Source organism: Pongo abelii, chromosome 5, assembly GCF_028885655.2.
Source record: "Pongo abelii isolate AG06213 chromosome 5, NHGRI_mPonAbe1-v2.0_pri, whole genome shotgun sequence".
Taxonomy (NCBI): Eukaryota; Metazoa; Chordata; class Mammalia; order Primates; family Hominidae; genus Pongo; species Pongo abelii.
The window spans coordinates 56,576,013-56,591,388 of NC_071990.2; the positions used below are offsets into that span (position 1 = coordinate 56,576,013).

General features: G+C 39.0%; 1 long non-coding RNA gene across 2 annotated transcripts; it reads left to right on the top strand.

The window, feature by feature from the left end:
• Positions 1-3,742: 3,742 nt before the first annotated feature.
• LOC129059771 (uncharacterized) lies at positions 3,743-12,170 on the top strand. Of its 2 annotated transcripts, none has more exons than XR_008525856.2 (3): positions 3,743-5,098; positions 8,534-8,786; positions 11,897-12,170. It is a non-coding gene; the product is annotated as an uncharacterized LOC129059771 (long non-coding RNA). The 2 variants fall into 2 exon arrangements; XR_008525857.2 differs by having other exon boundaries at positions 3,744-4,006.
• Positions 12,171-15,376: the final 3,206 nt, after the last annotated feature.

Sequence of the window (15,376 nt, forward strand, 5' to 3'; positions counted from 1 at the left end):
AACATATCCATCACTTCACCAATTTATCATTTTTCTAATGGTAAGAATGTTAAAAATCTGTTTCAGCAATTTTGAAATATGCAATGCATTACTGACTGTAGTCACCATGCAGTGCAATATGCCACTAAAACTTATTCCTCAGTAGTCTAACTTAAATGTTGCACCCTTTTATCAACATTTTCCCTTTCCCAACCCTTACCCTTTCCCTCATCCTCTAGTAATGACCTTTCTACTCTCTGTTTTCATGTGATCAACTATTTTAGATTCCACATATAAGTGACATCATACAGTATTTGTCTTTCTATGCCTAGTTTATTTTGCTTAGTATAATGTCCTCCAGTTCCATCCATGTCCCAGATGACATTTCTCCCTTTTTTAAGGCTGCATAGTATTCCATTGTGTATTTATATTAGATTTTATCTATCCATTCATCCATTGCTGGACACTTAGGTTGCTTTCATATCTGGGCTATTGTGAATAAAGCTGAAATGAACATGGGAGTGCAGATATATCTTCAAAATACTAGTTTAAAATCCTTTCAATAAACAGTCGTGCATCACTTAACAATAGGGATATGTTCTGAGAAACATTTTGTTAGGCAATTTCACCATTGTGCAAACACCATAGACTGTACTTACATAAACCTAGATGGCATAGCCTACTACACACCTAGGCTATATAGTATAGCCTATGGTCCTAGGCTACAAACCTTTATAGCAGTTACTGTACTGAATACTATGGGCAATTGTAAGACAAAGGTAAGTGTTGCATATCTAAACATATTTAAACATAGGAAAAGTACAGTAAAAATACAGTATTATAGTCTTAGGAGACCACCATCGTATATGTAGTCCACTGTTAACCAAACATTGTTATGTGGTGCATTACTGTATACCCAGGAGTGGGACTGCTGGATCGTATGGCAATTCTATTTATAGTTTTTTAAAACCCTCAAAGATAACTCACACTCAGAAGCTGTTTGTCATCTGAGTATAATTTTTTTCTACAGTTTAATAAACCATAAATTGTTTGGCTGCAGAATAGATGACTTCAGCTATTTTAGCATTAAATCTACATATGTCTAAATGGCATTCTTGTTTCTTTTGGTGAGGCTAGCCAAGCAATGAAAATACCTTCAATGTTAAAGAAAAACAAAATGTTTCTGGGTTTAAACTTACTATTTAATGGGCTAAACTAATTTTCAACTTTAAATATTAGTAGGTTAATAAATCGATTGAAGAATTTTTATTAGGTAGGATTCACATCATTTGTTTTCTGTCTCTCAGGGCCCACTGTCCTTTGTTGCCTAATGTCCAGTATCTTGAAAACATTTGTTTCATAAATTTTGTCTGTATTTCTCTTTTTCTTGCTATTGTTCCAGGAGGGGAGGTAGTTTCATCCTCTGTTACTACTTCTAGGCTGGAAGCTGAAGTATTTAAACACATTTTAACAAGAAAGGATTCAAGAAAAGTTTTTGAAAGAGGGAAAGCCTTGAGATGAAATTATACATGGTGACTTACTAGTCATTATGAAATAGCTCAGAAAATAAGGATGCAAATTTAACTGATTTATTATTTAACCCAGACACAAGGAGATGGGTTTAGCCTACTTAGAAAATATGTGGAAATTGACCACCTTCCTTATCAGTAAGCTTAGGGTAATTTTCGCTACAGACACAAAGCAATCCCTCAAAAGTTTTTTTGTGGCTCCATCATAGGACCCAGGATGATGGAGCAGCCTCTCTCTGGAATATAACTAGTTTGATGGCAGAGATAAATCAGAAAGTGCTGAAACTACAATATGTCTTATAGCTTTGCTCAAACAGGAGACAAATCATCTTCACCCATCTTTTAATAACCAAAACCAATGACATACTTATCATCATCTAGGAGGCGTGGGACCTAGAGTGGGAGAGATTAAACAGAAGGAAGATTTTGTGGAAGGGGTGATACTGTGGGGTTGTTAGAAGAAATATTTGCCATATAGCATTATTGGTGATGGCCTGGATCCAGTTTTGTATGAATTGAAAAACTAAACGGAATAAGAGAAGGAGAAAAACAGGTATTAAAGGACTAAGAATTGGGAGGATCTAGGACATCTAATTAGAGAGTGTCCAAGGGGGTACAGCGTAATTATTTGCTTGGTTGGCAAGTTTTTAGGCTCTATCTTTGAGTTTTTTATGTTGTCATACACCAGGCCAGATTGATTTAGGTAAAAACAACACTCCTCATTTAAGAATATACAGAGTCCTCTTTTTTCAGCAATAAGTCAAGGCCTCGGCGGTTTTGGAGGACAACTGCAGCTAAAGATTCAACTTGGGCCTGGAGGACAGACAAAGTTTGTGATATGCCTGTGATGCTAGCAGAGAAGTCATTAGAGAGGATACGGAAGGTTGTGACAGAGGTTGAAATGCCTGCTATTCCAGTACCGAGAGCAATAGTGGAGGCAGAAAGTCTTAAACCAACAAGCAAGGGAATTAGTGGAGTAACTCTTTTTTGTCGTGTCGGTGTCATGAGGGGGACAGGGAGCTCTTTTGGTCCAAATATGCAAATTGAATTTTGGGAGTAAGGAAAACTAGCGTGCATGTGCCTGTCCAATTAGCAGGTAGACACATATAGGTAGAGGATCCACAGAGGAAGAAGAGACCTTGTGCGAAGCAAAACTGGAGATGCAAAGTAAAAAGATGAAAAGGAGTGCTGAAAGGGGCGTCTTGTACCTAGACTCCTAGGGATCTAGCTAGGGCAGCAGCCGTCAGAAGTTGTAACGGGGACTGATGAGGTAACTGCGTAGAGGGGGAGGTTCAATTTTCATGGTGCAGAAGAAAACATTGAGTATCTATGAGCAACCTTTCACGTTATTTTCAGGGCTGGGTGAAAATAAACAAGAAGAGGGCTTTGGAGATAAAGAGTAAAGGAACATTGAGAAGGTGGAAGGTTACCTAGGGGAATTCCAGTGGGTCTTGCTGAGAGATACATAAAGGAACGGCCACAGGAATAGTAGTTTGTGTTGTGAGAGGTCTCAATATGGGGGGGAGTAGAGTTGATATAAGGAGAAAGTTTTTTAAGTAAGTGCAGAGGAGGGCGGCAGCTTGCTAATGTGAAATGTCTGGGCAAGTTTTCCCGGACCTGTCTAGAAAGTAAATGAGTTCTTCAGGAGGGTAAAGGTGAGGGTTGTTAAAGGAAGTTCGGAGGTGTAGGGAGACAGAAGATGTTGCCTAGTCTGCATGTAAGATGGGGACAGCTGTGTAGGCGCTGGAAGAAAGGGAAATGCAAAGCCAGTGGTTGTTCGCTAAGGATGGATTAGAAACGGCTAGGAGATAATGAGTAAGGTTGATAGTGTGGTGGAGATAGCGGGGAGAGGTAGAGGGTAACATAAGAATGGGAATGAGAATAAGAGTGAGTATAAAAGTAAAGAATAGAACTTCATCAGGGTGAAAGTATCAGAGGGTCCCCTGCCAGCAAAGATCATCTATCCACTCTAAGAGGGAGTTAAGAGTTGCCAGTCCTGGGTGAGGGCAAATCCTCGAGCTTGATGTGTAGGGAAGGGAGGGGGCCCGAATAATCCCTGAGGAGTAGTAGAATAGCAGATGGAACACTGAGAAGTTATTTCCTGAGGATAGATTTCCATGATGGAAAGGAAATGAGAGGTTCTAAGAGGCGGGCTGGTGGCTTGTATTATAGCATAGCCTGCCTTTGCTGGTATGTGGTGATTAGGCCTGGTGGAACTACTATCAATAAACCAAGTGTGCTCAGGGTGAGGAACAGGAAAGAAGGAAATATGGGGAAATAGGGTGAATGTCAGGTGGATCAGAGAGATACAGTCATGGGGGTCAGGTGTGGTATCCGGAATACTGTGGGAGGCCGGATTGAAGTCCAGGCCAGGAACAATGGTAACTACGGGAGACTCAACAAAGAGTGAGTACAGCTGAAGGAGCCAGAGAGCGGAAAGTATATGTGTCAGGTGTGAGGAAGAAAATAGATTTTGGAAGTTATGAGAACTGTAGAAAGTGAGTTGAGTATAGTTTGTGATTTTAAGGCCTTTAAAAGTATTAAGGCGGTGGCAGCCGCTGCACGCAGACATGAGGGCTAGGCTAGAATAGTAAGGTCAAGTTGTTTGGACAGAAAGGCTACAGGACACGGTCCCAGCTCTTGTGTAAGAATTCTAATCTTACCAACCATGCCTAAGAAGGAAAGGAGTTGTTGTTTTGTAGAAGGGATTGAGGTTTGGGAGATTAGCCAGACACAATCAGCAGGGAGAGCACGTGTGTTTTTATGAGAATTATGCTGAGATAGGTAACAAATGAGGAAGAAATTTGGGCTTGACTGAAGTAATGGGGGCTCTGTGAAGCCTTGCAGCAGTACAGCCCAGGTAATTTGCTGAGCCTGATGGGTGTCAGGGTCAGTCCAAGTGAAAGAGAAGAGAGGCTGGGATGAAGGGTGCAAAGGAATAGTAAAGAAAGCATGTTTGAGATCTAGAATAGAATAATGGGTTGTGGAGGAAGGTATTGAGGATAGGAGAGTATATGGGTTGGGCACCACAGGGTAGATAGGCAAAACAATTTGGTTAATAAGGTGCAGATCCTGAACTAACCTATAAGGCTTCTCTGGTTTTAGGACAGGTAAAATGGGGGAATTGTAAGGGGAGTTTATAGGCTTTAAAAGGCCATGCTGTAGCAGGCAAGTGATAACAGGCTTTAATCCTTTTAAAGCATGCTGTTGGATGGGATATTGGCATTGAGCAGGGTAAGAGTGATTAGGTTTTAATGGGATGGTAAGGGGTGCATGAGTAGAGGTGTCTTATACTTGTGGGTTAAGGTGGGGAGATACAAGAGGAGGATGTGAAGGAGGCTTTGAACTGGGGGAAAAGGTGGCAATGAGGTATAGCTGTAGCCCAGGAATAGTCAGGGAAGCAGATAATTTAGTTAAAGTGTCTCGGCCTAATAAGGGAACTGGGCAGGTGAGGATAAATAAAAAGCAGTGCTTAAAAGAGTATTGTCTAAGTTGGCAACAGAGTTGGGGAGTTTTAAAAGGTTTAGAAGCCTGGCCATCAATACCTACAACAGTTATGGAGGCAAGAGATACAGGCCCTTAAAAAGAAGGTAATGTGGAGTGAGTAGCCTCTGTATTGACTAAGAAGGGGACGGACTTACCTTCCACTGTGAGAGTTACCTGAAGCTCGGCATCCATGATGGTTTAGGGGGCTTCCGAGGTGATTGGGCAGTGTCAGCCGCTAAGCCAAGAAAATCTGGGAAGGAGTCAGAGAGCCTTGGGCCAGAGTTCCAGGGGCTCTGGGAGTGGCTGCCATGTGAGTTGAACAGTCCGATTTTCAGTGGGGTCCCGCACAGATGGGACACAGCTTAGGAGGAATCCCGGGCTGCAGGCATTCCTTGGCCCAGTGGCCAGATTTCCGGCACTTGTAGTAAGCTTCTTGGGGAGGACGTTCTGGAGGAATGCCTGGCCGCTGCAGTTCAGGCATTTGGAAGTTCTTGTGTGCTGGAGATGTGGCTGGGGTTTGTCTCACAGCGGAGGCAAGGAATTGCAACTTTTTTCTATTATTGTACACCTTGAAGGCAAGGTTAATTAAGTCCTGTGGTGGGGTTTGAGGGCCAGAATTTAATTTTTGGCACTTTATTTAAAGTCGGGAGCGGATTGGGTAATAAAATGTATATTGAGAATAAGACAGCCTTTTGACATTTTAGGGTCTAGGCTGTAAAGCGTCTCAGGGTTGCTGCCAAACAAGCCATGAACTGGGCTGGGTTTTTCATATTTGATGAAAAAGAGCCTAAACGCTAACTGATTTGAGATAGGTCAGATAAAGAAAAAGGAGCATTAACCTTGACTATGCCTTTAGCTCCAGCCATCTTTTTAAGACGAAATTGCTGGGCAGGTGGGGGAGGGCTAGTTGCAGAAGGAAACTGTAAGCCAGACTGAGTGTGAGGAGGGGAGGTGATAAAAAGATTATAGGGTGGGGGAGCAGAGGCTGAGGAAGAATTGGGACCTAGCTCGGCCTGGCGAGGAGCAGCCTGGGGAGGAGGAAAGAGGTCAGATGGGTCTGTAGAAAAGTAAGATTAGAAAGACTCAGCAATGCTTGGGGTTGGGACTGAGAGGACAGGTGAGAGGGAAAGAAGGAGGATTGGGGACAAGTCACATTGGGAACAGAGACTAGGGAGGGAACAACGTGTAAAAGAATGCTTGGACGTCAGGCACCTCAGACTGTTTGCCTATTTTATGGCAAGAATTATTTAGATCTTGTAGGATGGAAAAAGTGAAAGTGCCGTTTTCTGGCTATTTGGAACCACTGTCGAGTTTGTACTGGGGTCAAGCGGCATTGCAGAAGAAAACAAGGTGTTTAGGTTTAGGTCAGGTGTGAGTTGAAGAGGTTTTAAGTTCTTGAAGAACACAGGCTAAGGGAGAAGAGGGAGGAATGGAGGGTGGAAGGTTGCCCATAGTGAAGGAGACAAGCCCAGAAAAATGAGAGAGTAGAGACATGGAGAGAAGGGGTTGGGGGGTTCTTGCCCTCCAGAAAAGCGGAGAAGGGGTAGACACACGGAGAGAAGGGGTCGGGGTGTTCTTGCCCTCCAGAAAAGCAGAAAAGGGGTAGAGACATGGAGAGAAGGGGTTGGGGGGTTCTTGCCCCTTAGAAAAGTGGTACTTGCCACTAGGGGTGAAGGAGAAGGGGTTGGGATGTTCTTGCCCCCCAGAAAAGTGGAGAAGGGGTAAAGACACCGAGAGAAGGGGTTGGGGGGTTCTTGCCCCCTAGAAAAGCAGTACTTGCCACTAAGGGTGAAGGAGAAGGGCTTGGGGGATTCTTGCCCCCAGAAAAGCAGAGAAGGGGTAGAGACACAGAGAGAAGGGGTTAGGGGGTTCTTGCCTCCCAGAAAAGCAGAGAAGGGGTAGAGACACAGAAGGGGTTGGGGGGTTCTTGCCCCCCAGAAAAGCAGTACTTGCTGCTAAGGGTGAAGGAGAAGAAGTGGAGAAGGGGTAGAGACACAGAGAGAAGGGGTTGGGGGTTCTTGCCCCCCAGAAAAGCAGTACTTGCCACTAAGGGTGAAGGACCAAGGCAGACATCCCCACGTGGTCAGACACCTCTGAAACATGGGCGAATAATCAGGCAGGAGCCCCTGCGTGATTAAACACCAAGGAAAAACTGTCTTCCCAAGTCCATGACCGGTGCCGGAGTTTTGGGTCCATGGATAAAACGTGTCTCCATCTCTACCAGAAAAGGAAAGGAACTGAAATTAAGAGAAGGGAGAGATTGAAGTGTGGCACCAAGATTGAAAGAGAAAGAGGTTGAGGGATAGTGAGAGAGGTTGGAGAAGATAGTAAAAAGAGGCCACTTACCAGATTGAAAATTGGTGAGACGTTCCTTGGGCTGATTGGTCTGAGGACCCGAGGTCATAGGTGGAGCTTTCTCATGGAGCAAAGAGCAGGAGGACAGGGGATTGATCTCCTAAGGGAGGTCCCCCGATCCGAGTCGCGGCACCAAATTTCACTCACATCCATGTGAAGAGACCACCAAACAGGCTTTGTGTGAGCAATAAAGCTTTTTAATCACCTGGGTGCAAGCGGGCTGAGTCCAAAAAGAGAGTCAGCAAAGGGAGATAAGGGTAGGGCCATTTTATAAGATTTATAATTACAGTCAAAGGGGGGTTGTTCTCTGGCTGGCAGGAGTGGGGGTCACAAGGTACTCAGTAGGGGAGCTTTTGAGCCAGGATGAGCCAGGAGAGGGAATTTCACAAGATAATGTCATCACTTAAGGCAAGGACTGGCCATTTTCACTTCTTTTGTGGTGGAATGTCATCAGTTAAGGCAAGGAACAGGCCATCTGGATGTTTATGTGCAGGTCACAGGGAATATGATGGCTTAGCTTGGGCTCAGAGGCCTGACAGGGCCCATATGTAAGGTTTCTGAATATTGAGAACAAAAATAAAATCTACCCTGCTCAGTAAAAATTAAACTAGTGTTTCTTACCCTCTTTTGTATTCTTAGGGAGGTTTGGACTCCCTTTTCAGAAAAGTCCAAATATATAACAAATATAAATATTTCTCATATAATATCCTGGGCTTTGTGAAACCCCTGTAATCTACCCAAAGACCAAAGGCAATTGGCTCTAGGTTAAGAACGCCTGATTAGTTTTGATGTTTTATAGCTTCAGACCTGGAGAAATTTTAGACAAGTGTTATAATTTTTTATAAAATTGAAAGATGGTATTTTGAGAAAGCCAGAGTATACTCTAATCCTGCTGACTATAAATCATAATCTGTTTGTATACACATCAAAATATTCCATGGACTAAATATAAAGGAATGTATTAAACATTTGCGATACATAATAATTAAAAAGTTATTTAATCTACCATTATTTATTTTGCACTTTCAGAAATATTTATTGATCCATCTTAACAAAAAAAAGTTCTTTTGTCTAAAGCAAGTTTGCTAAACTTCATTTGAACTTTTAAGTCAGTCACTTGATTGAGCCTCTGAGAATAACAGAACACCTGTTGACCAAGCAATGTTACTTCTGCTTCTTTTAAGGAATCTTGACAAATTTGTCATACTGTGGGACTACACATGCTCCATTAAAAGAGAAGACCATGATAACATTGAAATAAAAAAAAAGAAGTATTATTTCACTTCTGTTTTGATGAATGGAAAAAAAAATCAAGAACAAGAAGTTCCAAAGAGGCCAAAGAGTAAATTATTTCTGTTTTGGACACAATTTTATTCATCCCATTTTGATCTGTATTTTTGTAATTTTTAGTGATCATCATAAAGCATACGAAAACAGGTGAGAAAATATTTACTGATTTAAGAAAAAACATTATTTTCTGATTTTTAAATATTTAATTTATGTAGTTTAAAATTAAAAGTTTATATTTAATAACAATAAAAATATACTACCTGAATTTTCTTAGATCTTTTCAGGACAAAGCAGACAGCAAATAAATGAATAAAACATGATACAATAACTGAATAGACATTGCAATAATCAGATTCCCAAAATTCAAAATAGAAACATTCTAGGAGAATTTTATTTACAAATATGGAGGAAGGGATCAATACCCTGACCTTACTCTCCAGCCTCCATCTGATCTACTGGGGCTTCTCATTGGTAAAACCCAGCTTGAAGAAGCCAGAAGTCAAGAACACCATTTGATGTGAGGACTGGATTTGGAAGGACAAATGGGAGGTATCCAGCCCAAATTAATAAATACGGAATTAGATGATTTTGAGAAAATTAACTAATACGATCATATGAGTGTATCATACTCTAGATATATATCTTTTAATTTCAAAATAGCATTAAATCCTATTTCATCACTGTTTTCCTCTACTACTCCTATGAAGTAAAAGGAGGGGTGAAGAGAGAGGGAGCAGCTCCTCAGAGACTCACAGTCTCAATGGTCTATAAATTCCTTGCAGCAGGATAGTGCAACTTATGTATCTTTTGATCCTAAACCTGGAATGTATTTACCACACAAGAAATATTTATTGAATCAATTGAATGAATAAGTGAACAAATTACATTTAAATGGGATGGGATGAATGTAAATAAATCCTAACAGCAAAAATGAAAATCAACATAACACAGATTGTTAAACCTAAATGTAACTTCTTTGGTTGTTTCTTATAAATGAATGTGGAAGAGAAATACTTTAATTCTTTAGCACCTTGCCCTAGGTTTCAAAATTATTATCCCTTTAGGTAATCTCCTACAATTTTCTACATATCTAAATATACAACAGGCCCTATGTTTTCAATTTGTTTTATGGTAAGAAGGTTCTCAAATATATCATTACTAATTCCTCCAGTTTTCTTTGGGTATTATATTATAACATATGAATCTCTAAATGAAAACGGGATGATTTGTTGGAATGAATGAGTACTCACTTAGGCCACCCAGAGAAATAAATCTCAACACGTTCATGAGAGCCATGGGAGCCTTGTTCTCTTGGCTGCAACTTGGCTCACCCAGAGAGCAATCATCTTTAAATAACATAAGTAAAAATCAAGGTCCCTTAGAGACCTAAAATGTGTAGCTAAACCCATTTGTAAGTTTTCACTTGACTGAAAACACTACTCCATATGTAATTCACACTGTGAAAGCGTGTATCCTCAGGCTAATTATGAAGTCATTCTTCTCTGTCCTTTCCTTTTCCTTCTCTCTTTTCTTCTATTCCAGGCAACACCAATAAAATATTTTCAAGTAACATAGTCACTTATATGGAAAAGTAAGGAAGGCCACAAGCATATGTATAATTTGCCAGCTCTATGGAGTTTATCATGGAACCTGAGAATTTCTGGTTTCTGTGTGTTTGTTTTTTGTTGTTGTTGTTGTTAGTGTTGTTGTTCAAAGTTTATATATTCTACCTTAAGCATAGGTATGATAAAAATATCATATATAGGGTGGATGGTGAAGGGAGAAATCGAAGAAAGATAAGAAGTGCAAGAGAAAAGAAAGAAGGGGGGAAATGAAGAGAATTTTCTTCTATCTTCTAATTCATTCATAATTATTGGATCAGATTTTTTTATATCAAAGTAACAAGTGGAGAAAACGTGCAAGGGAACTAATACAGGTCACCCCAAATCTTCCAGAGTCTTAAATAGATCATGGTTGTAGTTTGATGGACTCTAAACTAAAAATGAAAAGGAGCTTTTATAATGCAGGCATTTCTTATTAATTTGGGTGAACTCTAAAGCAGAAACAAGGACTTAGGGGAAAACATATAAACTCCACAGGAAAGAAAGACCATGGACTTTGGAGTCAGATTATGTAAGTTTGAGTTGTAGCTGTGACTTTCAAAGGGGTCTTTTGACAAAGAAACAGGATTCTGATCAGTTTTACAATTCAATATCTGTAAGATGAGGTAAAAACAATGACTAAGTAGAAGTTTTCTTGGAACAGAGAGGATTTCTTCTGGGTTTCTCAGTAAGAAGACATTAGGTGATGCAGGAAAAACAAAACAAACAAACAAAATATTATTGGTATATGTGACCTGTAAGAATAATTTCAACACTTCCACGGTGTTCCAAACATTTTGAGGGCTAGTCGAATTACTTCTTTAAATCAAAACATTCATCTTTGGATGGTTGCCTTCAACAATCAACCAATGTAACTAACAATCTTAGAAAGCAATTCAATGCAGTTTATTACCAAAGGGTATATTTTGATAACTAGTTTATCTAAGAGGTTACAGTATGAAATTATATTGTTTAAAGCTAGGCATTCTTTGGGTGACTGAGGTCTTAATGGTAGGAATTCGATTACATCACTTCACTTGAAAACTTAAAAAAATGTTTTCAAACATACACATATCCTGGGATATGAGAAGCTAATATGGGTTGAGCATAGTAGAACATTGGGGAAAACACAAGATGAAAATGTCAAAGTAGGAAGGTATAAGATAACACAGACCCTGTTTAGCCATGATAAGAAATTTTATTTTAATTTCAGAGCAACACAAAGCAGTTGAAAGGTTTTAAATAGAGGAATATATTTCTATATTAAATTTATGTTAAAATCTTGTGTGCTAGGCTATAATTTTATAAGGGCAAGGGAAGGAATCTTGTCTATTTATTTGATCCCTAAGCATCTAACTAATGCCTGATATTTGGTCCTTGTCAAGCTAATTCATAAAGGCTTTTACGGTTGATTAACAATGCTTGTGGGGAATGTGGCAGATATCACTCTTCAATGATCCTTGCCTCCTGGTATTCATTCTCTTGTGTAATCTTCTCTCTGAGTGTAGACAGAAATCGTGACTTGTTCTAAGCAATAAAAGATGTCAAATGTGATAAAATATCATTTCCATGATTTGTTTAAATAATATTGTAACTTGCATCTTCCTAGCTGACTCTCTCTGTTGCTTTCTTTGCTTGTATGCTTTGATGAAGCAGGGTGCAATGTTGGAGAGATCCACATGATAAAATATAGCCAACAGCCAGCTAGGAAATGATATTTTCAATCTATCAACCCTTGAAAAACTGAATTCTGGCCAATTTATCCAGTTGGAAGATCTTTCCCCAGTAAAGCCTTCAGATGAGACCCTAGCCCTGGCCAAAACCTTGAATGCATCATAAAAGACCCTGAAGCAGAAGACCCAGTGAAGTCGTACCCAGACTCTTGACCTAACCAAAGTGTAATGTAATAAATGTATGTTGTTTTAAGCCACTACATTTGTACTAATATATTATATAGCAATGGATAACTAGTATGGAAGGGGTGAAGCTCAATTCATAGGAACTCATTCTTTTCTGGGAATCTCTTTGACATACAGATGTGGGTGTTCTGAAACCATTTTTGGGCTAAGAGACCAGACACCCTGACCATATTATTAATTCATAGGTAGTCTTCTGACCTGAACTGGGACATTAAGAACCTGTCTTCCAAGAATTTAATGCTTGAAAGAGAGAGATAATAGGGTAGAGGTAAGTCACATCACTAGGGTCACTCCAGAAAAAAAAGGCTGAAGAACTTCTATTTCTGAGGGTATAATTTAGAAAGTAACATTTCTGCCACTGGCAATGTAGGTGAATTTCAAAAAAATCTACAGATTTAGACAAAATAAAAAGAAAAACATAGAATCTATCCATAAAATCTTTTCAACCATAATTCAGGTACAAGATAATGATTGCAGAAATTTATGCCCCATAATCAAATTTCTCTAACTCAAGGAATATGCCAGTTCTGGCTGAGCACAGAGGCTTATGCCTGTAATCCTAGCACTTTTATGATTCTACAGAGAACTCACAATAAGAAAAAAGAAAACAAAAGTGAGAAAACACCATTATCTATGGTGCTGCCACTTGATTCTTCTACAGAATAGGGCAGCACTAAGGAATAGGGATGGAAGACAGACACAATAAGCCTTTTAAGTTCCTGGAGACCAAGTTACATGAATATTGTAATTAAGCCAGGTTAAAAGAGATATTGGATCCAAGAAAAACTCAGATAAAACATTTACAAATCTACTTTTTGACATAATACAGGGGGATAAACCTGGATTATAATTTACTATGACTTTTCATGAATCCTGAATCATCTATCAATACAGTTACTAATACACAAAAATCACCAACAATCTAATAGAGAACCTGAAAGTTTCCTTTCTAGTTAAAAGAAGCAGTATTTTTGGTTCATAGTTAGGCACTAAATGATACTCAGAAGTTCAGTGTTTATCCAGGGTGCCAGGAGGCAGCAGTCACCCTGAACAGAGAGACCGTAATCTAATTAGCATGGCATTCTTTGCTGAATGGTGAGACCATGGAAATTTGAATAGCCACTTTCCTTCTCTTAAACATGTATTCATTATCACAAGAAATGGAGAAACTGACTTGTAAAGCTGGAATGAGATGAAAGATTGGTTTTCTGTGTGGTCTTTCTTCTTGGAGCCTAATTCAAACCATTTACAAAGTCTACCAAAAGCATAACAAAGAACAATGGCCAGAACTCTGAATTATTTCAACCCCTTTCTTTTTTTATCCCTCAAGTTGTACACAGATATAACCATCAAAATCTAAATTTCCCCCTTCATTTTGGAGAGAATGTCTTACTGAAAGTCTCGTGTGTAGATTTATGATAGAACTTGGCCCAATATCCTGTCTTAAGGGCATTCCGTTTTGTTTGTCATATTTTTCTGGTTCAGCAGCCGTTATTTTACCTGTTGTCTGTTAATGTATCTGTTAGTATATTCTGAAAAAGGCTAAAATCATAGAAAGAATTTTGAAAATAGGAGAAATAATTTCATTTTTAATGAAATAATTGTGCTTTGGAAAAATATGAATAATTGGCTATCTAGATACCACAGAAGTTATGAGATTTACATAAAATATTTATAGTCTGGATGGAAATAAAATATCTAAATTATTTGTATAACAGTGAAAATTACGGCATAACAAATATTAAAATGATGAACTGGAATATAAGAGACAAAGATCTAGACTAGGGTTAACAAATAGCTTCAACTCAAGTATGAATTCCAAATAACAAGGCCTATCTGGAACACTTTGTTGAGAATGAGTTTCGGGCCACATCTATGTTCAGCAAGAAAAACACTGATTAGCAATTTTTGCCATGGATAGGTATGGAAAGCAGTGTGTACTGGGTAGAGGGAGGAAGTGGTGAATGTGTGGCATCCCTGTCCTAAGCCACATTGCCCACAACTAACCAGCTGTGTGATTTTTTCCAAGTCCTTTTTTCAGCTTTGTTATTTGTAAAACAACAGGATTGGACTTTATCATATCTAAGATCGTTTTCAGTTCTATAATTATAAATGTGTGCAAATTGCACTCATGCATTTCAGGAATAAGTACTTAAGATTATTGCTAACATATATACATTGTAAATATATAACTCATCTTGGCAGTTTTTTCAGAAAAATTTAATGAAAAGAAATAATTCAGGATTAATTGTCATAAAATCTGATTCGAAAGCTTGTTAAGAGTTGTGTTTACTGGATAACATTACAATTATACACCACACATGGTTTTACTAAAACAAAATGTCAAAATGTTTCAAGAAGAAATCATTGTTTCTTGTTTTCACACTAGTAGCTAAAATAATTCCATAAAGATGTCTCATGACATTAACATAAAACATCAAACACAGTTACAAGGTCTGTCTAAGAGGACATACAGTCTATTCCCTTCACTATTAAGGATTATATACCATGTGTAATAATTTGAAGGCACTTAATAAATCATTTTTTAAAATCCAAATCTATCAATTTTTTGTTTATATCCAATCTTACAAAGGAGAAAAAGGATGTAGTCTATTAAAGGAAGGGATATCAACATACAATAGGAAAGAAAAACTATAGTGATTATAGCAAGGCAAGGCATCTTAATGGAGAGTGTTTTAAATCAAAACTGTGTTACATTCAGCTACATGTGGCCTGAGGATGCCTCTGTAGTTGCAGTCCTTACAGAGGGCATAGCAACCTTAGTATGTAAACTAATCTAAAGCCTACTTTAGGAGGTTACTTTTGTGACAAATAGCTGAGTCTCAGCCAATCAAGCAGCCAAGCTTTAGTCAATCACAGGTTTCCTATTGATTGGATCATGTTCAAACAAGGCAAATGCCTAGCTGTCACCAAACAATCAGACGGTTTCTGTACCTCACTTCTCTTCTCCATCCCTAAAAGCTGCCTTCCCACATTGCTGAGTGGACCTCTCTGAGCCTCTTCTAGTTCTAAGGACTGCCAATTCTTGAACTGTTCTTTGCTCAGTTGAACACTTACATTTAATTCATCTGAAGTTTTCTTTTTGGTTTGTTTTTAACACCTGAATTCATGTTATCTAGTGATCTGTGTTAACCCAAAACTAAGATTATGACTCCAACTAAAGTCCCAAACCTACTGAAGCCCTGCCAGTGGAATG